This window comes from Adiantum capillus-veneris, chromosome 18, assembly GCF_014529385.1.
Source record: "Adiantum capillus-veneris isolate H3 chromosome 18, ASM1452938v2, whole genome shotgun sequence".
Taxonomy (NCBI): Eukaryota; Viridiplantae; Streptophyta; class Polypodiopsida; order Polypodiales; family Pteridaceae; genus Adiantum; species Adiantum capillus-veneris.
Window position 1 is genome coordinate 20,900,582 of NC_140948.1, and position 24,056 is coordinate 20,924,637.

The 24,056-nt window shown below is 41.9% G+C and overlaps 3 pseudogenes; 2 read left to right on the forward strand and 1 right to left on the reverse strand.

Moving 5' to 3' along the window:
* Positions 1-7,095: 7,095 nt before the first annotated feature.
* LOC147435321 (uncharacterized) lies at positions 7,096-8,631 on the forward strand (annotated as a pseudogene).
* Positions 8,632-10,165: 1,534 nt separating this feature from the next.
* On the forward strand, positions 10,166-12,058 carry LOC147435322 (uncharacterized; annotated as a pseudogene).
* A 10,447-nt stretch (positions 12,059-22,505) lies between these two features.
* Positions 22,506-23,096, reverse strand: LOC147435323 (uncharacterized; annotated as a pseudogene).
* Positions 23,097-24,056: the final 960 nt, after the last annotated feature.

Genomic DNA, 24,056 nt, shown 5'->3' on the forward strand with positions numbered 1-24,056 from the left:
TCCATAAGTTTTTTGTTTGAAACAGACCATTTCTCCTTTGATTCCTGCCAAATGACCATTTGCAGACTGAAGGTAACAAACCATGAGGGTTTGATGATTTTAAAAGACCTTTTTGTGACTATTTTTGCATGGTCAAACATTGTTTTTTGATTTACCTAATGCCAAGGTGGACATGCTACGCGAGTTCATTATATTAAAAAAATCTCTTTATAGCATGCTCATGAGCTTAGTAGTAAGGCATGTTGAAACCTGTTGGAACCTGTTCGCGTCGTCGTGGACTGGTTTGGACAGGTTTCAACATGCCTTGGATTTTTTTTTGTTTTACTAAGGCGGAAATGGTCTGTGCCAGAAAGAAAGTTTTTCAATCATTGAATAATCTTTTTTTGGAGTTTTTGTTTTGCTAGGGAGGGCATGGTTTGCAACTCGGAGCGAAGTGATTATATTTAAAAAAATTTCTTTGTATAGCATGCTCATGAGCTTCGTAAAACATGTTGAGCTTGCTACAACCTATTTGCTCCGGCACAGACTTATTCTGATAGGTTTCAACATGGTGAGCCAATCGTCCTTGCTCAAGCTACCTAGCCTCTCACACACAAGTTGTCTTGCACATAGTTGACATAATACCCTTCACATTTTGGAGTGATTTTTCTATTTTCAAAACAAATTGGGGTCGAAGTTGATTAGTGAGTGTTCTTGCTTGCTTGAAAACACAATAATTTTTCTTGCGTTTATTCAGTGTCTTTTTTCATTGTCTTCTTCCACGTGGAAAATTGTGCTGCCAGCATACTCAAAATTGATACTAGACAATCAAGGTAAAAAGCATCCAAGGCAATGGTGAGGCCTTTTTGGATATGTTCTTTTTTTGTTGTATGGAAAGGGAGCAGGTGGAGGTTAGACTTATCTCTAGCATGAAAAAATTGTAGTGCATGCCAAAAAAGGAGTAGGTGGAGATTAGGGCATGCCGAATGCTTGTTGCCGCTAGGTCCTTGTTTTGGAGAGCATGCTTCTTATCTCTGGCATGGTAGAATTGTAGTGCATGCAATATATCTCACTCCTTGACCTCCATCTTGTTGCTATGCACATCATGGGAAAAAAAAGTCTTGCCTCCATCTTGCCAGTCAATATGAGTCCTCTCCCAATTGATGGTCATCCTTGTCCTCAAGGCCCCTATGTTCTACCTCATCAAATGCCTCCAAATTCTTGCCTTGGAGTAGATGGAGCACTTGTGTGGTATGGGTGCAAGGAAGATGCAACATGGTGTGGAAGCCTGGTTAGCTCTCACAATCTTGGTGTTGAGCTAATCTGGAGTCAATCAATGAAACCACAAGACATGCAATGATATCCATAGCAATTTCTTTACACTGTGGATTTCTTCTCTGCATCTGACCAGGAGCTCAACTTCTACAACAATCATAGAGAGATTGCTTTATTCTACTTTATAAATAGAGTTTGCGAAATCAAGTATGGAACTACCTTCACTTATTAGTTGTCTTTACTCCATGTGGTGAGATGGAGTGCCTATAGAGTTCTTGTCAGTGAACCTTTTTGGATGAAGATGAATTTGAGGATGTGTTAACGAAGTGCTTTCCTCGATCATGCTAGGAAATTTTATAAACAGAGTTTGTGAAATCAAGGATGGCACTACCTTCATGTATTAGGTGTCTTTCCTCCATGTGGTGAGATGGAGCGCCTACATAGTTCTTGTCGGTGAACCTTTTTTGGATGAAGATGAATTTGAGGATGTGTTAAGTAGGTGCTTTCCTCGATCATGCCAGGCAATAAATACTACATGCTTTCATCATGTGTCAGCATGCCCTTGGATAATCTTGACATCTCTAAATGCATGAATATTTTAGGTCTCACACAAGATTCTCTCAACTTGGAGAAACTATGTGAGGAAAAGACCATATGAGCCTCCTCAGGTGCAACATTTTTCACCACCTCCAAGATACAAAATAGGATAAAACAACGTAGTCCAAGGGGGGAAATACCTGGAAAAATAGCCTCCTTTACCCTTGGAAATAGAGCCATGGTGAAAATTCCACAACTCATAGAGGCACCTGTGGATCAAAGAATGATGCCGATAGTTTCAGACTTTGAATATTTAGACAACACTTATGAGACAGGGTTAGATAGTAGTTCTTACGCTCCTAAAGGAAAAATCCCATGGATAGGCTTGAGGGGATGACAGAACCATTGTACATAACACAACCAACAAAAAAACCATTACTTGATCGATGAAAATACACTTGTGTTCATGGAAAATTAGAACTATAAACCTAGGGGATACCCTCCTAGAACATGACAACCTATGGGAGCTCCACAAGCTTCCCCACCACCAGTAGGACCATGCTATGAATGTGGAGGTGATCATTGGGCAAGAAGTTTTCCACACAAAGGAGAGCGCATGAAAATATTTGGGTATTGTAAGGGATGTACTAAAAAATCTTGATAACAAGGGGAAAGCTCCCATAAACAAAATTGGAATTGTATCAAGCTCAATTGGATTAGAAACGGAACCAACGACTCCAATGAATGTTGTAACCAGAGTACAAGCCCAGGAAGCCGCAAGAAATATGCATTGAGAGACAATAACATCCCACCCAATCAAACAAAAATAGAAAGTTTGTTGATTTGAGCCCCCAAAAAATCTTGGAAAGTAAAAAGGGACAAGATGAAAGAAAAATCGTCCTTAGAAACCATATTGCAGAAAACCAAAGAGATATTGATATTGGAACGGAACCATAAGGGAAAAATTGTTGTAGCAAAACCATCAAAATTATCATCGACGGTTTGATCTTGGTGGACAAAATCTTTGAACCTTTAGATGCAATATTGAAGTCTTATGAAGCTATGCTAAAACCCAATCAAACCCAAGAGCATAGATGGTTGAAATATCCTCATCAGGGGTATGAAAAAGAAAGGTTACAAATGTGCAAGGAGCTCATCCACGCAGCCCAATCTCTAATTGAACAACTGGAGAACCAAGGTATTGAAAACAGAGACCTAGAAGAGCCAAAGGTTGAGGCAGCTTTAGATACAAGGTAAGTAGCCAATACCACAGATGGGGTGGGCTCACAAGTAGTGATGCTAATTCCAGAAGTAGGAGATCCATGTCCAAAGGATCTGTGGGAGGATATCAAAAACAAAAAAGATGAAAGTGCAACCATTGAGTCAACCCCTATCACTGAGAACATTCTAAGCCATGAGTTCTACCACCCTGGCAATATCCAATCACTATATGGTAATGTAGGGATAGAGATATCAAAAGGCAGCACCTTAGACTTTAAATACTTTACCTTCGTTCATTGGTGACCATGAAACATGTTCAAAAATTAGGAAAGTACCATCTCAATGGAAATTTGATCCTAAGATGATGAACATTAAGAATCTTCATGAGTTGATGTCGTCTCCTATCCATTGTATGCTAGCTCTATCCGAGTTACTATAGATTAGACCTCATCTTTGGAAAGAAGTGGGAAGAAATTAGGAGAAAATAAGGCTGACAATTCCACAACAAATCATTTCTTCAAAAATATTAAACAACCAAATACCAGAACAGTCTAAAGCAGAACCTGTACCAGTAAATAAGGTTAGAAACTACTACAAGGTAGAAGAGGGAAACATGACCTTAGCTGTGGAATACAAAGGAGTAAAGACGATTACGCTATTAGATAGTGGGGTTGGAATTTCCATAGCAACCTAGAGATAGTGAAAAATATGGAAAAAGCGTGCTCTAGGAAAAACCCGAATGAAATTGCAATTAGCGGATGGATACATGGAGAGAATAATAAATCTTTTAGAGATAATCATTGTATCCTCTTGTGGCATTGCGTATGAACACACCTTTGCTATACATTAGGAAGAGGATGGGGTTTAGAAGGGCCTCTTTATTTGCCATGAGCTTATGGAGGTGATTAATATTTTGACGAATAGGTATACGCCATGTGTGCAAGAATGATGGTTGTGTAAGAGATGTGTAAGATTGGTCAAAGGATGCACTTTTTTCCCCAAAAAGGAGACGAACAATTTTATGTTCTTCGGCCTTCCATAACTCCCACACGTGATCTCCAATTTGAACGGAGATCATAGGTTTGCAATCTACGGGTTGAGCTCTTTCCATAGATATGCTACATGATATGGTTTTACCTGCTAGATTTTAAATTCCATTTTGGGGGAAAATTTTGAATTCAAATAAACTAGTTGTTTTTTCTTCTTTTGATTACTTTTTTAATACTAAAGGTTTGACTTTATTAAACTGCCAAATAAAGAGGCCCTCCTAGATCCCATTCTCTTCCTAATGAATGAATTTTGACAAGAGCAAAAACTTTGATATCATATTGGGAAGACCATTCATGGGTCGGCTCAAAATGGTACAAGATTGGGGCTATGACTATATCTACTTGAAACACAAAGAGGTCACTACAAAAATCAATGTCAAAGATCATAGTTATAGAGATGTCAACAAACCCCTAGGGAAGAATTAAATTCCACAATTGAACAAGAAGGGGAGATACTTGCTTGGTTGCAAAGCAAAGTTCATATTTTGATATGCGGAGATTCAAAGTATGGAAGTCTGAGAAAAGAACATTGCATTCTCAATTGTCTAGTAAAGGGTAAGGAGTATGTACCAATAACCATTCTTGGAAGAGATGTTCAAACCGTTTGGATGGAAGCAAATATTATCCACCCTTGATGTGTGTCTAAATGAGGTGAAACTAACCAAATTTTTGTGATAAGGAAGGATATGATATAATTACCTTCCTAATGAAGACAAGTGTTATCTTGAATTCAAAATCAAGGTCAAAAGAACCCGATGTGGGGAGAGTTATAGATTATAGACACATAGTAGATGAGATCTCCATAAGAGACCTTAGGAAGATCAATGAGAAACTATTCCAAGACTCCTAGGATAGAGATTTAGAGGATGATGTGGAGGACGATCGCTCTAGTAGCTCTAATAAGGACATCGAACTCAGGGATCGACAAACTGTCTTTTACAAATTTTCCAACCAAAAATCACAAAGAGAATGGAGATATCCAGAAAGACGTGTAGGCAAACAAAATCAAAGAAGAGAAAATCTTATACCTTACTTAAAAGACAAAACATAGTATTTAAGGCTGGTTGAAGCAACTGATTGCCTTAATAAAGACAAGATCTCGTGAAGGTTCATGAAACCTATCTCAACAGAAAGGGGAAATGCAAAAAAGAGGAGCAAACTAAAATTTAAATTCAACAATACCTTTTGAAAAATCAACAAAATTGTCAAAAATAGAGCGCAAACAAAGATACAAAGAATAGAAACAAAATTTGAAAAAAGTTTGGACAATAGAGTTGGAGACTGAGGAAGAATCCGCCAATGGTAGGTTTGACGCACCTTTCCACTACAAAAGATACACTATCCAAGATAGAAAAATTGTATTCAAAAGCTGAAACAAGACCCCAAAGAACTTGGAACCTCATATGATGGGCCAAAAAAAGCCAAGTGCATAGCCCTAGCAGAACCAAGAGAGGAACCAAAGCCGGCATACATTACCACTGACCTTACGGAAGAAGAAGAGTAGCTATTGAAGGCAACACTCCGACAATATATAGATGTATTTGCATGGTTTTACAAGGATCTTAACGGAGTAGATCCAAAAATCTATCAGCACACAATAGCCCTTAAGAGTGATGCAAAACCTTGTAGACAATGTCTCTATACATACAACGAGATATTTTCCAAAAAGATTACGAAAGAGACAGACAAACTCAAGGATGCAGATTTTGTCTATGAGATTGAACACACCAATTGGGTGTCTCCAATTGTGGTAGTGCCCAAGAAAAATGGAAAATTGCGGGTCTATATGAATCTCAAACATGTAAATGTTTCTACCATTAGAGACAACTATCCCCTACCAATAACAAATCATGTGATTGAGAGAGTTGCAGGGAAAGAAGCTTATAGTTTTTTGGATGGGCTCTCAGGCTACAACCAATTAACCAAACAACTAGAAGATCAACATAAGATGGCCTTTGCAACACAATGGGACATATTTGCATATAGGGTGATGCCTTTTGTCTTGACCAATGGATTTGCCACCTTTCAGAGACTAATGAGTCATGCATTCAAGGAGCATTTCAAACAGTTTTTGAAAATATACATGGATGATATGTGCATGCATTCTCAATTGAGAATAAAGCACATAGAACACTTGAAGAAAATCTTTGAGAAGTGCAGATCTTACCATATTTTCATAAATCCTAAGAAATGTATCTTCATGGTAAGACAAGGTAAAATCTTGGGACACATTGTGTCCAAAAATGGGATTTCCATTCATCAAGATATAATATAGGTGATTGTTGCACTTCCAAGACCGACCAAAGTAAAGGAGGTACAAGTTTTTATGGGCCATTGTGGATATTATAGGCATTTCATTTACATGTATGCTGTTATAGCTAAGCCTCTTTATGCACTTATCACCAAGTTTGAGTGGATAGAAGAATACGAGAAGGCTTATTAAAAATTTATGTAATCTTTGCTCTAATTTTGTAAGCCCTTGATTAGAATAAGATCTGCCATGTCCATGTGAATGACTTAGCCTATGCCATAGGATGCATATTAGCTCAACCTAGAGAGAAAAACATGGATTTTCCCATATGTTACTCCAGTAGGCAGCTAAACAGTGCAAAGAAGAACTATACCACTACGGAAAGAGAAGGCCTAGGGATGATCTAGATTCTATTCCGTAAAAAAAGTTTGGACATTACCTTCTTGCAAACAAGTTTGTTTTCTTTGTCGACCACCAATCACTATTGTACTTGGTAAACAAACCTTGCAATACGGGAAGGATTATATGATGGTTTATCATATTTGGGTATATGCATGCTAAGGTGGTACACTAGCTACTTGATTTTTGGGGGCTAGCCACTTCATGTTACTACCTAAGTTTGTAAGTGGTGGAGGTCTTTTGTAGTACCGAATTTGAGAACATGGGGGTTTTTTTTTTCAATATATACATATTAGTGTCTTTTTTTTAAAAGTGAGTTTGAGTGGCTTGGGCCCCTTTGTAATAGCCGCGAGTGGGGGAATTATGACACGGAGAGCTGGGGGCATGGAGCTATTGTCGCGTGCCAAACGGGCTCAGTCCTCTCCACAACACGTCAGGGAGTAGGTGGGGAAAGAAAGGAAGGCACACAGGCACATGTCTCAGGAGCAAGAAGCCAGGCAGAAGGAGAGCAAGCCGGTGAGGAAGACACCACCCAGGCACCTCGTGTATGCTTCTCCAAACAAAAGAGCTGCATCCTCTACTTCTGAGGGGGAGGACCATGACACACGCAGGGTGAAGAAGAGAAGGCCAAATCCTACTCATGCAACACCTGCTATAGAGGAGAGGCAAGCTCGTCGTTCTCGATCAGACCAAAACGTCGGAACCCCCGCTTCTCCTGCACGGATGTCTAGGTGGCAGCCTCCTCATGTCAACTTTGAGAGGAAGAACCAGTTTTGCATGACAAAAGCAGAGGGCCATGAGATGTACAATTTTAATTGTGCTGGACAGGATCCTAGGCTCCTCAATGAGGAGGATTTTTCAGATGAAGACAAGCTGCAAGTGTTCATTGAGGTGCCAAAGAGAGGCAGCAAATTCAAATGCAAGTTTGTTAAGAAGGAATTTTGGAGCAAATTCTACTCCATGTTCACTTCGGTGTACCAGGAGCCTCCTGGGAACTATGGTATGGAGGTAACAAAGGCAGTTGCCAGGGGTTTCCTCTATGAACATTCGAGAGGGGCTGTGAATTGGGCAGCTTTTGCTGAGAGCATTGTAGCCAATATGGAATCTAGCAAGCTGCAGCTGAAGAAATAGAGATGGGTAGCGTTCCACTCTGCAAGTGCACCAGAGATTTCGCGACACATGACCATGGTTACGAATGCAGATGATGGGGATGTCAGCAGGGGTTCTAGCTTGCACAATGCGGCCAAATTTTCAAGGCTTGGAAATTTGTCTCTTCCTGAACTTGATGATGTTGGAATGGTTGTGGCACACATCCAAGCAAAGGCATTAACACAGTACCATGAAGCATGTAAAAGAAGAGATGCCATGCAGGAAAATGTGCATTGAAATGAGGGGGCAATGTCACTCATTAACAATGTGACAACGAAGCTTGCTAAAGCCAAACATCAATTGGGGGAGCTGCAATCATCTGCGGCGCCGAACAGTGCTGATGTGGAAAGGGAGAAGGCACGGGTCTTCAAGCTCGAAATGACGCTAGAGACCTTGCAAGCTGAGGTGGAGGATGATGACTGCAGTGCAGAGTTACTTGAGATTACTAGGGAAATTGAGATGAATGAAGAAATTCTCCCCATACTGAATGCTCGTGTCGATTTTGTAAACGCCATGCAATGCAGGAAAGCCCGGTTCATTTGTAGGTTCCACCCCCCAAAGTGCCACCACCCAATGCTGAGATATCGTAGGTGCCTGATAGCTGCAGTGCATGTGGCCTGCTCATGTACGACAAAGAGGCGTTGGGAATATTCATACTCCCCTACAGACATGCTTACCACATATATTGTTTTTCCAACCTTGTTGGCTGAGAGGGAAAATGCTTGGCTACAATTTGTGGTCGTCTCATCCCAGATAATATCAAGGAATTAATGTTTGTAGAGAGCGGGGGCGACACATCTCCTGGATGCTTAAAGTTTGGTAAGCATGTCATTTTTCTCATTTACATATGGTATCTATGAATGTGGCTAAGAATGTGCATTGTTATTACCATCTTCCTAGGTAACATATGGGTAGGCACCTAACATAGAGGTAGTTGTGTTTGTGGTAGAATTAGTCCACTACCAGTACAACTTCAGGACTGTGCATACTTGTAGGTGTCATATGAGCATGATCTCAAAGGTGGCTACCTATAATTGCATCTCCATAGGTACTAGCTTCCAAAGTGGTGCTTAGTGGGGCAGACATCTAATAGTGTGACATGAAGGGTAGCCACCTTGTTAGACAGTAGCTATGGTGCCTATTTCTTAATGGCTGGCAGTTTCCCTCCAAGAGAACTGTGGTACCTCTTGTACGTGTGGTAGCAATGTGGTTGGCTAGGTGGTACCATGTATAGGTGTTCTAGACTAGATATTATCTAGGTAGTTCTTAGCTGGCAAGGTGGCAGTTGGCAGGGTGGTAGATGGCTAGCTGCTAACTAGCTACCACTAGCTACTCAGAGCTAGCTAGTGACTAGATATTGCTCAGTGGTGGCTACCTACTCAGCACTACCTAGTCACAGGTAGCCACCCTTCAGCACTACCTAGTCACAAATGCTGACTTGCTAGCTGGTTGGGTAGTATGTGGCTAGGTGGCTAGTGACTATGTGGTAGCTTCTACAAAGGTGGTAGTACCTATGGTAGGTGGTGGTCCACCCCACCCAAGTCAGACCTGCCTAGTCACAAGTGCTAACTTGGTTGCTGGCTGGATAGTAGGTGGCTAGGTGGCTAGTGGCTTATGTGCTAACTACTCCAAAGGTCGTAGCTATGGTAGGGGGTGACTACCTCTTTATGGCCATGATCATGTGTCTTACATTCAATCTTTAGGCACCAATGTTGTACTGGCTAAATTGTAGCTACTATGGTTTGAGCCTCCCAGCACAATGTTGTTACCCACTAGTATCGTGGTAGCTACCAATCTGGGGATAGCTACCTTTTCCATGCAATGGTATCTAGCATGGTGGGACATAATCTTTAAGGTTATATCCATTGATGGTTAGCTTGTCATAACCTAAATTGCCTAATGCTTGTGTAGAATCTACCTCCAAGAAAAAAAGTGAGGTGCAGGTCCTTTCAACCAAATCAGATGACAATTTTGGTAACCCTCTCTTCGGGGACATTTGTACAGTATTTGTATGGTTTTGTCAACAAATGTTGCCTAAGCTTCCTATCTATTGATCAAATGCTGAAAAGGGTGATCTAAACACCAAAGTGATCCTCCAAAGAGGTCAAAGTGGGCGCTACGATCAGTGTTCTCTCCTATAAGGAAGAGAGACATTGGAATCTAGAAGGTAACAGGAGTTCCTTGGGTCCTTCGAAGCACTTGTTTAGTACAAAGTTTACTCATCATTCTTTTTTACAATGCACCTAGAGTTTATTTTTGGGATGTTTCAGAAGCAGATGTACCTAAAATAGAGGAAAACCAATTAATGGATGGTGATGTGTTCCCCATTACGCATGAAATACTTGCAAAATCGCCACTTGTCAGGGAAGAATTGGACCTCTTCAAGAGCCAGTATCCTAGCAAACCCTTGACATCGATACCGGTGAACCAAGAGAAATCTCCCACAAAAAGCCCTAATATTACAGAGGCTTTTGCAGCGGCAAGAAATGCAGAAAAACGCAAAGAGACTTCAGGTATAACTGGGTAGTCTCTCAGATGTTTGCATCTGTATGTCTTGGTTAGGGTGTTTATTAATAGTTACTGCTCTTGCAGGGGGGGCAAGGGGAGACTAAAATGAAAGGTTGGATGTAGCCAAAGGGTCAGAGAGTGCTAAAGAGAAGGAATATGTGGTTGTGGATGGGGACACCGGTGCAATAAGCGGAGCAAACCTCAAAAAAGGTGCTGCAAATACACGGGCAAAAAGATGTCTGGCTTAGATTGTCCATGAGTGATGCTTTATAGCCAACCCTTCTATGAGCCTTTTTGGTTGTACCATCCTTTTTGTATCAAACCACTATCCTTCTTTGTACCGCAATCCTTTCATAATGTAACAATAGAACGTTTGGATCAACATGGAGTTCCTCTTATATTGTCAAAGTGTTTTTTTATGTGACTTGTGATGTGGTGCATGTGTCTTTTGATGCCTTGTCCATTGAGGTGAGATCCATTTTATAAAATAAAATAAAAAATATTGCAACTTTCTGACTCTTGCGTTCTGTTCGTTTAGAGGAACGCAAACCCTTGGGCTACAACAGGTGGAAATGGGTAATGCCCCAAGGATTGGAAGGGGTTTTGAAGATCTTGTCTACTTTACAACGCACAGGTTTTGCCAACACAGCAAAAACACCAAAGGAGCTACTCCAGTTGATACAATCTTTGGCTATTTTTCCTCGCAAGGAAGGCACTGACATGAAGAGTGGTACAATGTCTGATGATGAATCACAGGATCCTACTGCCGGGGCATCCATGCATGTGCAAGCAGCGGCCCCTCCAAACTTTGTCCCTGTTGGTGATGCTCAGAAATATTCCCCTCTGGGGCAAGATGTGCAGCCAGAGCCTTCGAAAGAAGTGCATTCGCTAGAGTTATAGCAAGATGTAAGTTCCTGTACAAAAAGGTGGAAGGATGTTCTAATGCCTTTCCCAATTAGCATTGTGACTGCTCCGCTGATGGAGGGTACGCCACCTCCAACCTGTCCTGCTCAAAAAGTCCTGGTATTAGACATGAATGGGGTTCTCTTGAGAAGATACCCCAATCTAGAGATCCCTCCGAGAACCAAAGATTTTCTCTATCGAAAAGTGTTCAAGGGAGGCAATGACCGGGGTACCTTTTGCATAATCAGGCCAGATGTGCTTCAATTTCTTCGTGAATGCGCAGACATCTTTCACCTTTGCATCTGGTCTAGCTGCACTAACAGAAACATGAATATTACACTTAAGGGTTGCCTGAGCGGGATGCACCCCAGAATCTGGAAAGAGCAATTTTGCCAAACTGACTGTGTCAAATTGCCTTTTAGACTTACTGATATCCAAGAGCTGCAAGGCGGCGAAGCAAAACCAATTTTTGTAAAGGGATTACCGGAGCTCTTAAAAAGGAGACCAGATTGGAGGTGGGTCATTGATTCTTATGGTGGATGATACACGGTACAAAAATATTATCGGCAGTGATACAACCATGATATGTCCACCAACATTTCAACTGGATGATGAATCACAGAATCCTTGCTACCTCACGAACACTCTATTGCTGTAACTAAAGGGGTGGAGCTATGTGCAAGATCCTGATCAGTATGTCAGGATGCACATGATATCAAATGAGAGGGACCAGGTTTTCGAATATGTTATCAAATTTTGGTCACAGACAAAAGAGACTCGGTCGTAAGAGACCAAGTTTAGGTTTGGGCCTATATACTTGTGTAAACAGCCAATGGGAGTTGATAACCCCTTTTTGTATTATTGACCTATTTATATCAGCCTTCTTGAATCTGTATAATTGGCTTCATACTAAAATGGATATCTCATACTTCTTGGCATTTGTGATTTTGTTGGGAAATGATACACAGTATTTCAATTCATTTGTAATTGAGTTGAAATTTTTAAAGCTTAGTCAACCGTGTTGTCTCCTCCTTGAAAATGCCACCAGTATAAATCTTATTGTATGGTAGATGTCTATTTCTGCATGGTAGCTGCCTGTTTATGAATGTTAGCTCTATTTTTTGCATGGTAGCTGCCTATTCTTGACTCGTACCTATCTATTTTTGCATGGTACCTGTCTGTTTAATATTGGTAGCTATCTATTTTATGCATGGTAGCTAGCTTCTTATTACTAGTAGCTATCTATTTTTAGCATGGTAGCTAGCTGCTCATGACTGGTAGCTATCTGGTATTAGCATGGTACCTCTGACTCATGATTCATACTCATGACAATTTTGAAATAGAAGATTGTGTGCATGGGAGAGATAGAGAGAGAAATGAAAGGGAGGGGGAGAGAGAGAGAGGGGGAGGGAGGGGGGGAGAGAGAGGATGCTGGTTTTACAGTTCCAATTTTTTAATTGATTTGTGGTTGGAGTTTGATGATGAGGCCTTGTGCCTCGGTCTGGGAACCATCAGCTGAAGACTTTAATCCTCTTCGTGGATGTTCGTTCTTCCTACTGCTTACCAAAAGCTCATGTTGTGGATCCTTAATCCTAATCCTATGTCTTTTCTGTTCTGGCTGAGGCTCGTCCCCTTGGTGTTTTGCTGTGATATAATATTTCAAGAGTTTTACCTCGGCGATTTTCAGCCTTGTGTTTGGGTTTTCAGCCGTTACGGTGTAGTTTTATGTTACAGTTTTTTCCCACCTTCTTTTCCGCGAAGAGAGAGAGAGAGAGAGAGAGAGAGAGAGAGAGAGAGAGAGAGAGAGAGAGAGAGAGAGAGAGAGAGAGAGAGAGAGAGAGAGAGAGAGAGAGAGAGAGAGACCGTGACTCGAGGATGCTGGTTTTTCTCACCTGTAAGGCAACTGTCTGTGAATCCTTTTCACCCAAATCTATGCATGTCAGACTTGTAGAAAAGAATTCAAATTTCATTGTGGAACGATAAAACCCGTCTATGGTCTCATAAAGTGGTAATTCATTCAATTAATACCTAGACTTATTCACACACATACTTTAAACTCGTTTCCTCACTCAACACCTGGTTGGCTTGAAAGTCCGGCGCCCCTTGCAGTATTTATTTTTTAGTTAGAAGTGGGAAATTACAATGGCTTTGAATACCAAGGTTCCTGACTTGTTCACACCTACTCATCACCTGCTCTGGCTAAATTGAGGTTTAAGGATTCATAGGAGATTTGGAATTTTGGCTGGATTATTGTTTGTTCATTGACAATGAGGCCTTGTGCCTCGAACCCTAAACAATCAATTGAAGACTTCCCTACCCACAACAACCTCCCAAGTGAAAGGAATGTACCATTACAGAGCAAACACTTCTCTACCCACAACAACCTCCAAAGTGAAAGGAAGGAACCATTACATGTACAAAAATATAGAGCAGACGTCCTATTGTGAATTAGAGCCCAAGAACAACATAGTAGTATATCCTTGCACCATTTAATTTGGAAGAAACAAAGGATACTTTACTCATTGAATATACTGGAAATTATAAGGTCCCTATGTATCAAAGGGAATGCTGTTGTAAACAGCCTCATATACATCGGGGGACATCATAAACAAGTTGTGGTCAATTCTCTCCATGGGAAACTTGATAGCTCTCACAAGGTGTGATAACATATAGACTTCGGGCTTCGAGTGCAAGAGCTTGTATTCATGTGGATTTTCAGATCGCTGCTCATACCAAATTCCCTTGACCACATAAGATCCTCGTAGGCAATAATTACCCCAAGCATTGGTAATTGGAGACTTGATGCATGACTTCTCTCCCGTGCACTTCAACAAATAGAAGTCCACAAGCTCTTCATTGTCTGCACTTGCAGCAATAGCAAAGTTATCATCTACATGCAGAACGTCTGTTAGGGTGTCATAATGTCCTTCATAGGCTGGATTGTCTGTTTCTTCCTCCGCCTCAAAGTCATCTATGGGCTCAATCAAAACCTACTCCCAAGACCCCACATGCGCAGAATTGGAGCATCTCCTCCAGAGACCGTGCATACATGCACTACAAAAGCATGATAGTGTCCTACTTCTCAGAGCTTTCCCATTTGTCAGCAAATAACCAGATACCCAATGAATGCTCCGCGCATTAGGGATAGATCCATGCCTGACTTTGATCGACCTCATCTAACTTGATCTCCCAAAACACCCGTGATACTAGCCCGGTCTTTGATGGATAAAAAGCCTCTACGCCTGTAGACATGGTCTCCCACAAGAATGCTACAACTTCATGTGCACATTAGAGTTTTACTCCATTTGGCTTCAACTGCTCATGAGTGAGATGACGTTTGATGACAGCCCCTGCTCCATCATGCTCACCTTTTCCATGTCATAAGAGCCCCTGTCAGAGTGCCATACCTAGCAACAAAGTAAAAAGGCCTCCTGGCTTTGAATTGAGAGGCCGCGCCATCCGACCACACCCAATGTTCTTGGACTGCTTTGCCAAGTTTTTGCAACCATTGGTGATGTAGCATGAAACAATGCTGAACAAAAAGAGTATCATGAGTCTTGTCATCTGATATGTGAGGGTGATAATATTTTTGGACCACTCCTGCAACACGGATATAGGTGATGTGGACAAATATTGTGACCTGATCAGAGTACCAATGCATTGTTTGAATCTCGTTCTGCTCTTTGAATGTGTAGTTCTCTGCAAAGTCCACTACAGACAATACCACCGTTTCTGTAAAAACTAGAAGACACTCTTTGAATTGCTCATCCTTCCATCTATACATAAAGTTATGTTGGATATACTTCTTCAAGTGATCCCTAAACAAAACCAGAAGCTCTTTGTTGTTCAGCTTCTTGAATGAAAGGACTTTCCTCTTCTTCTTTTTCCCGGCATCTGTTTGTCCAACTTTGACATCCTTGAATATCTTGACTGTCACGATGCATCTTGTCTGTGATTCTTCCCTTGGGCATGCAGGCATTTTTTTTGGTCCACAAATAGATCATTCTCCCATTAAAATTTTTTTATTGTGATGGTTGGCACTTTCAGACTTCGGACACACAACAGATTCCCATAGTAGTGTCATACTGCTATAGGTTTGAGCACATGCATTGCACTTGTCAGTGGACCCACAAATTTTACATTGGCAAGTACAGCTGACGGAATGCAAGCCAAGAGAACCTTGCCTTATCTGGTTTAAGGCATCTCTCAAAAAAGACATTTGGACATGTGTTATGCAGCAGCACATGTACCTATCCTTAAGTATGCGGACAAAGTCTGGCTTCAGTTTCTCGAAAGTTCGTTGCCCAATCTTCACATCTGGATGGGCTCTTTGAAATTGAAGGAAGAATTCTACCTGTAAACATGCAAACCTTTGGACTTCGCATCCATATGAGCACGGTTTAAGCAGCAACAAGTAAAAAAAAAATTGTTGACCTATTTCTATTATGCACTTGATTGTACCTACTTATGGCCTAGTCAGCTTAAGTATATTTGATGGAAACCATGCACTTCAAAATACCTTCCCTAATACAGGAAGCTAGCAGGTGTCATGCAATCTATAGCCACCCGTCACCAGACTAGCCTCCTTGATGAGATCTTTTTCAGGTTGACACCAGCTAGGGGGTAGCTACCTGTATGATGAGCTCTTTTTCAGGTGGCCACCACCTAGGGGGGTAGCTACCTGTATGATCTGTTAGTGTACCAGTTTCATGCACCTACCACCACATAGCACCCAACCAAAAATGAAGGTAGAGTGGTAGCTACCTGACTACAATCTTCAACCAATAGCAAGTTGAACCCTAGGGGATAGCTACCATGTATGGAACGTAGCAAGGGATTGGTCATGCCCTACCTTGGGAGGCTGCAAACCAAATGGGTAGCTACCTAGACCATAATTGTGGTGCTCTCAAGAAAGACTGGAATCCATGTCATTGTAGCCAGCTCATGAGCATAGCCCACCACAAATAATGGGACAGCTACCAAGCAAGGTACTTACAAAAGGTAGCTACCAAGGACATACTAGTCATGTGAAAAGGGAAAATAGCCACCTCTTGACCTGAATTGCTACATTGGGCTCAAACACCACCAGATGGGAAAACCTAGCTACCACACCAAAAAAAAATTTACTACAACCTCACCAGCTGGGAAAACCTAGCTACCAGACCAACAAATTTCTACTACAAGCAACACTATAACTACCATCCTGGATGCCTACTAGTAAGTAGCTACACTCAATATGTCTTATAGATTGGGTAGCCACCAAAGCAATGAATTCTGAAGATACTAATGTATATAGTAGGTGGACATCCCAGGTTATAAGCTACATGCTGATTGATAGGGCATCATATCAATGACTTCTTCCTTAAAATTGATAGCTACCACCCTTACCTCACACAATCTGGTGACTATGAAAACCATTCCTGTAGATATGCAACAAGAACTAAGCTTGTATCAGTACTGACGGCTTGCCGCATATCACTCCAATGGTAGGACTCATGAAAACCAGAGGGTGGCTGCCACCATAGGGCTGATTACCATATTTATCCCTCCTAATCTTACAGTTACGAAAAAACTTACAACACGCCAACAAGAAAGATAGGAATGAAGCTAATGTAATCTCAGGATGCTTTTCAAAGTGCAAAAAAACATCAAAATGCAGAAAAACATCAGAATGCAAAAAACATTCACCTGGGGTTGCTCTAGAAGATGCAGAGGATGCTTTTGCCACAAATTTCTCTTGATTCGTCTTCAGCACACATCCTTCTTGTTCGGCGAGACACGCGTATTCTCTGTCCAGAAGGAGAGCACCAATTCCTTGACCTCATCAGAGATTGCATCCTTTGTGCGTGCCTATTGCTCGTAGAAATGCAATGGCAAGGATTCATTTGTTAATTTCTCTCTTGCTGAGTAGACGTTTCTACGGTGTGTCCCTAGAAGTTTTGAAGCTGCATAAATGTTTGGGGCCGGTTCTCTCATGGCCATCATGATAGTCGCCCTCTTAAGAAACAGTTCTTTCTTGCTCCTGGGTTTCTTGATGGTGGAAAGAGTCTCCCTAAAACCCACCAACACTGGATTCTCTCGCGTCTCAATTTTTGTTGGGGTATAAATCCCAATGTGGTCGCCCAGGTAAGTGGACGGGCCGCCAGGTGTGTACACATGTTCTTTTGTAAAAACCTAATAAGAACTCACTATGCTCTACACATTACAGTAGAGCGAGTTCACCATATCGTCGTGCTCTTTCTCTCGCACTCTCTCTCGCGTCGCACTTCCGCTCGTACTCCTTCAACTGGTATCAGAGCTCAAATCGAGGCTCGGGGCAGCACTACAGGAGGCTAGAGTCACCAGCTCAGATTGGAGTGAAATTCGACAGGCGAAAACATGGCCCCAAATCTTGTGGGAGAGCCCGAAGAGCTTGGTGTTCTCAGAATTTCATTCTGAGGTCATCTCGGCCATCGTTCGGCTTCAACAAAGGTCTACGCAGGCCATTTTCGACTACGTGGTCTCGATGGGTGTAGATCCGACTCTGCAAATTTGGGGTTTTTGGCCTACGACTGCAGGTGCTGAGGATAGCGACACTCCCAGAGTGTTGATTTGTGGCTGTCTACACATCGAAGGACGGCTCACAGTTCTTGGAGGCGTGTCACATACGACACGGGCGCATCTACACACAGGCTGTAGGCGACATCCACTAGTTCATCAGGTAGCTTGTGTTTGCTGCTTCATATTCCAGATTTCATCCTGACATTGCAGGTACTTCCACATGGGATGTATTGTCAGAGATGATGTATGTCTGTTGAGGGTTTGCTGGCTGTGAGTCACGCAGCAAACAACCGCCGCAGCGGTTACAGCATACAGTGGGAAATTTGTGGATGTATGACTTTGTGGGAAGTCTATGTACTGTCAGATTTACTGTAGCCTTTGTTGAGGGTCGAGTGAGGTTTTATTGAGCTGGGGGATTCTCGAATGTTGAGATCCTTTCAGTGATACAGGTCTTGGAGCGATCCCTCGAGCACCCTTAGATAGGTAGCTAGGATGTATTGACTGTGAGTTAGACAGTTGGGATTGCATCTTTGCTTTACTGCCGTTGAGGCATTGTCGCAGTCTATGCTTACAGGACAGTGACAGGACAGTCAGAGACAGTACAAGTGCAGGATAGGTTTACCCACAGCTTACAGTGTCAGAGAGACAGTGTTTTTTGAGCTGTTTTTTTTAGTACACCAGAGCCATTTTACAAAGGAGACTCTGCCAAAATTTCTGCAGAATCTGAAGCTTTCTTGGTTCATTTGACAGGTTGATATTGGTTCAGAGGTCAGTTTATAGGGGAAACTCTGCCGAATTTCTCCCAGAAAAGTAAACTACTATGAAGCGTAGCTATGGCTGGATCACAGGACACTGCTCTTTACAATATCAAGAAGCTGGATGGAACCAATTTCCCATTGTGGAAGAAGCAGATTTGGCACGTGTTGGTACAAAAGAAGCAGATAAAACCTATAAAGCTCAAGGGGATAAAACCAGAAGATATGGACGAAGATGAATGGAGCGAAATGGATGAATTGGCACTTTCTACCATTATGCTGACTTTGGCAAAAAGCGTTTACTTCAATGTAGCAGACGAGATGTCGGCTTATCAAGCATGGTTAAAGCTGAGTGATCTTTATGAGAAGCAGAGTGCAGCTTCACAGGTATACTGGCTTAAGAAGCTTGTTGATTTGAAGATGAAAGAAGGGACACCTATGTCCAATCATCTAAATGAATTCAACACAATCTACAGTCAGTTGTCAGCTCAAGGTGTCAAGTTTGATGAACCTGTTAGAGCTATGTTCCTGTTGATCACATTGCCGAAAAGTTGGGACACTTTTCGCACAGCTTTGAGTAATTCTGCACCTCCAGATGGTTTGAACATAGCAGGTGTAGAAGGAAGTCTGCTTATTGAAGAAACCAATAGAAAGACAATGGACAAAGGCAAAGGAACAGCCTTAGTTGTCAAGGGAAGGACCAAAGAAAAGTACAAAGGTGGAAAGAGGAATCAGTCTCGTAGCAAGTCCCGCAGTGCTAAAGACAAGAGTGACATAGAATGCTACCATTGTGGCAAGAAGGGTCACATGAAAAGAGACTGCAGAGAATGGAAAGCAGAAAAAGGCAAAGAGAAAGCTGAAGACCATGGTGAGAAGAACAAGTCCTCAGTGAAGATTCAAGAAATAAATGTGACAAACACTGTTGCAGAGGATGACAGTCTAGTGTCAGGAGACATCTACTTCTTGAAGAATACAATGGACTCAGCTCTTCTTATAGCATCTGATGAAAATGCACTGAGTGACTGGATTATAGACTCAGGGGCATCACTTCATGTGTCTCCAAACAAGGAGTGGTTTACTTCTTATGTGACCACTAAAGATCATGTCCGGCTAGGCAATGGGCAGACATGTGAGATCTTAGGTGTTGGAGATGTTCAATTGAAGTTTCAGAATGGCTCTTCTTTCACGCTGAAGAATGTCAGACATGTTCCCGCAATTACAAAGAGCTTGATCAGCACAGGTTTACTTGATGATGCTGGCTACGTCACCACTTTTGGACATAACATGTGGAAGATATCCAAGGGTTCTATGACAGTAGCACATGGAGTAAAGTCTGGAGGACTTTACATGATTTATGTATCAAATGTCTCTAAAAATGTAATCAATGTAACCGAGCAGCCGAACGTTTCTTTGTGGCATAGCCGGTTAGGACATATGTCCAAGAAGGGAATGAAAATCTTGTCTCGTTCTGGTTATTTGCCTGGCTTTTCATTTAATGAGTTTGAATTCTGTGAACATTGACTATATGGTAAGCAAACACAGCAGCCACATAAGCATAGAAGCAGTAGAAGAGATACACAATTGGCACTTGTTCATAGTGATTTGTGTGGACCTATGCCTAACCTATCTCTAGGGGGAGCTTCTTACTTTATGACATTTATAGATGATTACTCAAGGAAAGTATGGGTTTACTTTCTCAAGAACAAGGATGAAGCGTTTAGTGTTTTCAAAACGTTTGTGACACTTGTGGAGAATCAGAGTGGCAAGAAGCTTAAATGCTTACGCACTGACAATGGTGGAGAGTATGTTTCAAAGGCCTTTCAGGACTTTTGTGAGTCAAAAGGTATAAAACGTGAACTTACTGCTCCTTACAATCCTCCTCAAAATGGTTTTGCTGAGAGGATGAATAGGACCATACAAGAGAAGGTTAGAAGTATGTTGTCTAATGCACAGCTGCCAAATGGGTTTTGGGCTGAAGCTGTATCAACAGCTGTTCATCTTGTAAATAGATCTCCTAGCAAGGTTTTGTAGAAGGATTCAGTGCCAGAGATGGTATGGTCAGGCAAGGTGCCCTCATACAAGCATCTCAGAGTCTTTGGCTGTGAGGCATATACTCACGTTGCAAAGGAATTTAGGAACAAACTTGAGCCAAAGAGTAGAAAGTGCATCTTTCTAGGCTATGGTAATTCTGGTGAGATGGGGTACAGACTTTGGGATCCCGAATCCATAAAGGTTGTCCGCAGCAATGATGTTCACTTTAATGACTCCAAATATCATTCTAAACCAGAGAGGGTTGAGGAGATTAGAAGAGTTGTCTTCCAAGAAGATGGACCTGCACGTGCAAGACAAAATGTCAGGGCTCAAGAGGAGCAAGGACAGGATAGAGTGGAACCACAGGTTGTGGCTGAGCCTGAGCCACCTATTGTGCGTAGATCTGGACGTGTCACGCGACCTCCTGATAGGTTTGTTCCATCTATGAACTATGTCATGTTGACTGATTGCAATGAGCCTTCGTGTTACAAGGAAGCAGTGCAAATGAACGACTCTGGGAATTGGCAATTGGCCATGCAGTCAGAGATGACAGCTCTGCATAAAAACAAGACATGGAAGCTAGTTAAATTACCACAGGGAAAAAAGGCTCTACCTTGTAAATGGGTTTACAGGTATAAGATCACCGCTCATGATAGTCAGCCAAAGTACAAAGCAAGGCTTGTTGCCAAGGGCTTTAAGCAAGAACAAGGCATTGACTTTGATGAAGTCTGCTCTCCGGTGGTCAAGATGACTACATTGAGATGCTTTCTTGCATTGGTTGCCATATTAGATTTGGTGTTGCACCAAATGGATGTCAAGACAGCGTTCTTGCATGGTGATTTAGATGTGGAAATTTACATGCAGTAGCCAGAAGGGTTTGTTGAGAAAGGCAAGGAAGATTGGGTATGCCAGTTGTTAAAGAGTCTTTATGGCTTAAAACAATCACCGAGGGCATGGTACCATAAATTCCACAAGTTTATGCTTTCTCAAGGCTACAAACGTAGTGAGTTCGATCACTATCTATATACAAAGAAGGCTAAGGATGGTAGTTGGCTGATCCTTATTTTGTGTGTGGATGACATGTTGATTACTGGCAAGCACTTGGAAGAAATTTCAGCTTTGAAGTCAAAGATGGCAAAATCGTTTGACATGAAAGACATGGGTGAGGCAAGTCATATACTTGGTATGCGCATTGAGAGAGACAGATCAAAGAAGTTGATTTGGTTATCTCAAACAGAGTATATTGACAAGGTTTTGCAACGTTTCAATATGGAGAAGGGAAAGGCATTGAGTGTTCCATTGCCACCATATGTGAAACTTAGCAAACAAGATTTTCCTGTGTCTGAGGAAGAACAGGCTGAAATGGATAAGATTCCATATGCGTCTGCAGTGGGTAGTTTGATGTATGCAATGATTGCTACTCGCCCAGACATTGCATTTGCAGTGGGAGTAGTAAGTCGATGCCTGTGTTATATTGTGATAGTCAAAGTGCTATACAATTGGCTCGCAATCCAGTTTATCACTCAAAGACAAAGCATGTGGATGTGAAGTATCATTTCATCAGGGAAATGCTCGAGGATAAGCAACTTCAGCTTGTCAAAGTTCACACCACAGAAAATCCTGCTGATCTACTTACAAAAGGACTTTCCTCAGAGAGCTTTGCGCATTTTCGCAAGCAGTTAGGTGTAGGGTAGTACATCACTTCTCTACATCTCTTGTATATTAGCTTGTATAGTAGCTTCTCTCACACTTAAAGTACCACATTGGACTTTAAGTGGGAGGTTGTTGGGGTATAAAGCCCAATGTGGTCGCCCAGGTAAGTGGGCGGGCCGCCAGGTATGTACAGATGTTCTTTTGTAAAAACCTAATAAGAACTCACTATGCTCTACACATTACAGTAGAGCGAGTTCACCATATCGTCGTGCTCTTCTTTTCGCACTCTCTCTCGCGTCGCACTTCCGCTCGTACCCCTTCAATTTTGAGCCCACACATGCAACCATCATTCAGCACATCCTTCATGATGGATTCCTTTGTCTCGTTTTCAAGGCCTCGTGTGTGTTGTTTGAAACATGTGACAATACGCTTTGCGATAGCTTGGAATTTCGCAATAATCGGACGAGATGGATATTGGTTCTGACTTTCCTTGAGCTTGCGACGATACTCTCTCTTTCTGCAAGCTTCATAACTTCTGGCAGCAATCCTTTTACATTTTGCACACTCACAAATGCCGGCATGGTTTGCACATGCTCCAAAACCTGAGGGAGCTTCAACACATGTTAATCCATCTATTATCCCTTATCCAAAACTTGCAGATGCCCCAATCAATGCTGTTTCAATAGATGCATTCCTGTTTCTTTCTCTAATAAACCCATCACCCAAGGGTGCTGGAACCAATGCTGATCCAATGCTTGAGGTTGCTCCGCTCGATGCGAGTGCCATGTAGACCGAAGTTAAAGTCCTACCACTTGTAAGGTCAAGACGTGGCTGTCTTCCCACCATGGACTTCTTGATATGTGGCAAAGAGTGCACGTTGACCACTCTTCCTGCAATGTATAAGTTGTGGTTGTAGTTGTTGCTTGAAACCTCTTGCTTCACTACCAACACCCTCTGTGCCGATTGGAAAAAAAATCAAAACATATTCTTCACAAAACCTCCTGCAAAACTCCCCTTCTGTGTTTGTCTTTGCCTGGAAAAGAAGCTTATGTGCAAATGCTCCTGCAAGACTACCAACTTTGTAAGAAACTCCCCTTCTGTGTTTGGTTCATAAAGAAGCTTCTGTGCAAATTTTTCTGCAAGACTATCAATGCTCACTCTCCTGTGATTGGTTTCTATGCATGTAGAGAGAGAGAGAGAGAGAGAGAGAGAGAGAAGGAGAGAGCAAGGTGTCTGTGCATGTAGAGAGAGAGAGAAGGAGAGAGAGACAGAGAGAGAGAGAGAGAGAGAGAGAGAGATCCAACTAATTTTCTTTGAAAGTTCTCCAAGGGCGTGGAGGGAACTATGGAACTACGAAACTGCCAAAGGTTGTGGGAATATTTTAATCATAAATTTCCACGCTTTGAAACTTTAAAGTTTTATTTAGAACTCTTCTCTTGCTTTCTGCTTTGATATGCAAGAAGCTACCTCTCCACCACCAATGTCCGGGACATAGGTATTTAGTCCACCTAACCATGCACACACCCATTTCTTAAGTTTGATTTCACCATGGTCGTCAAGAAAGCCACAACACACCAAAGAACATACCATCTTTCAAGATTTCTCCATGGAAAAGCACCCAAAGGTATTGATGATGACCTTCCATATTCTTATCTATTCAACGTTGATATGATTCCAAGGTGGAATGAAGAAGTCATTCCTCTACTCACCATAGGATCATTACAAGTAGAAAGGCAATCATTGATCATTAACCAAACCAAAACTCTCCAGCTTTTAGGTGGATGGCTATACAAGAAAGGTAATAAC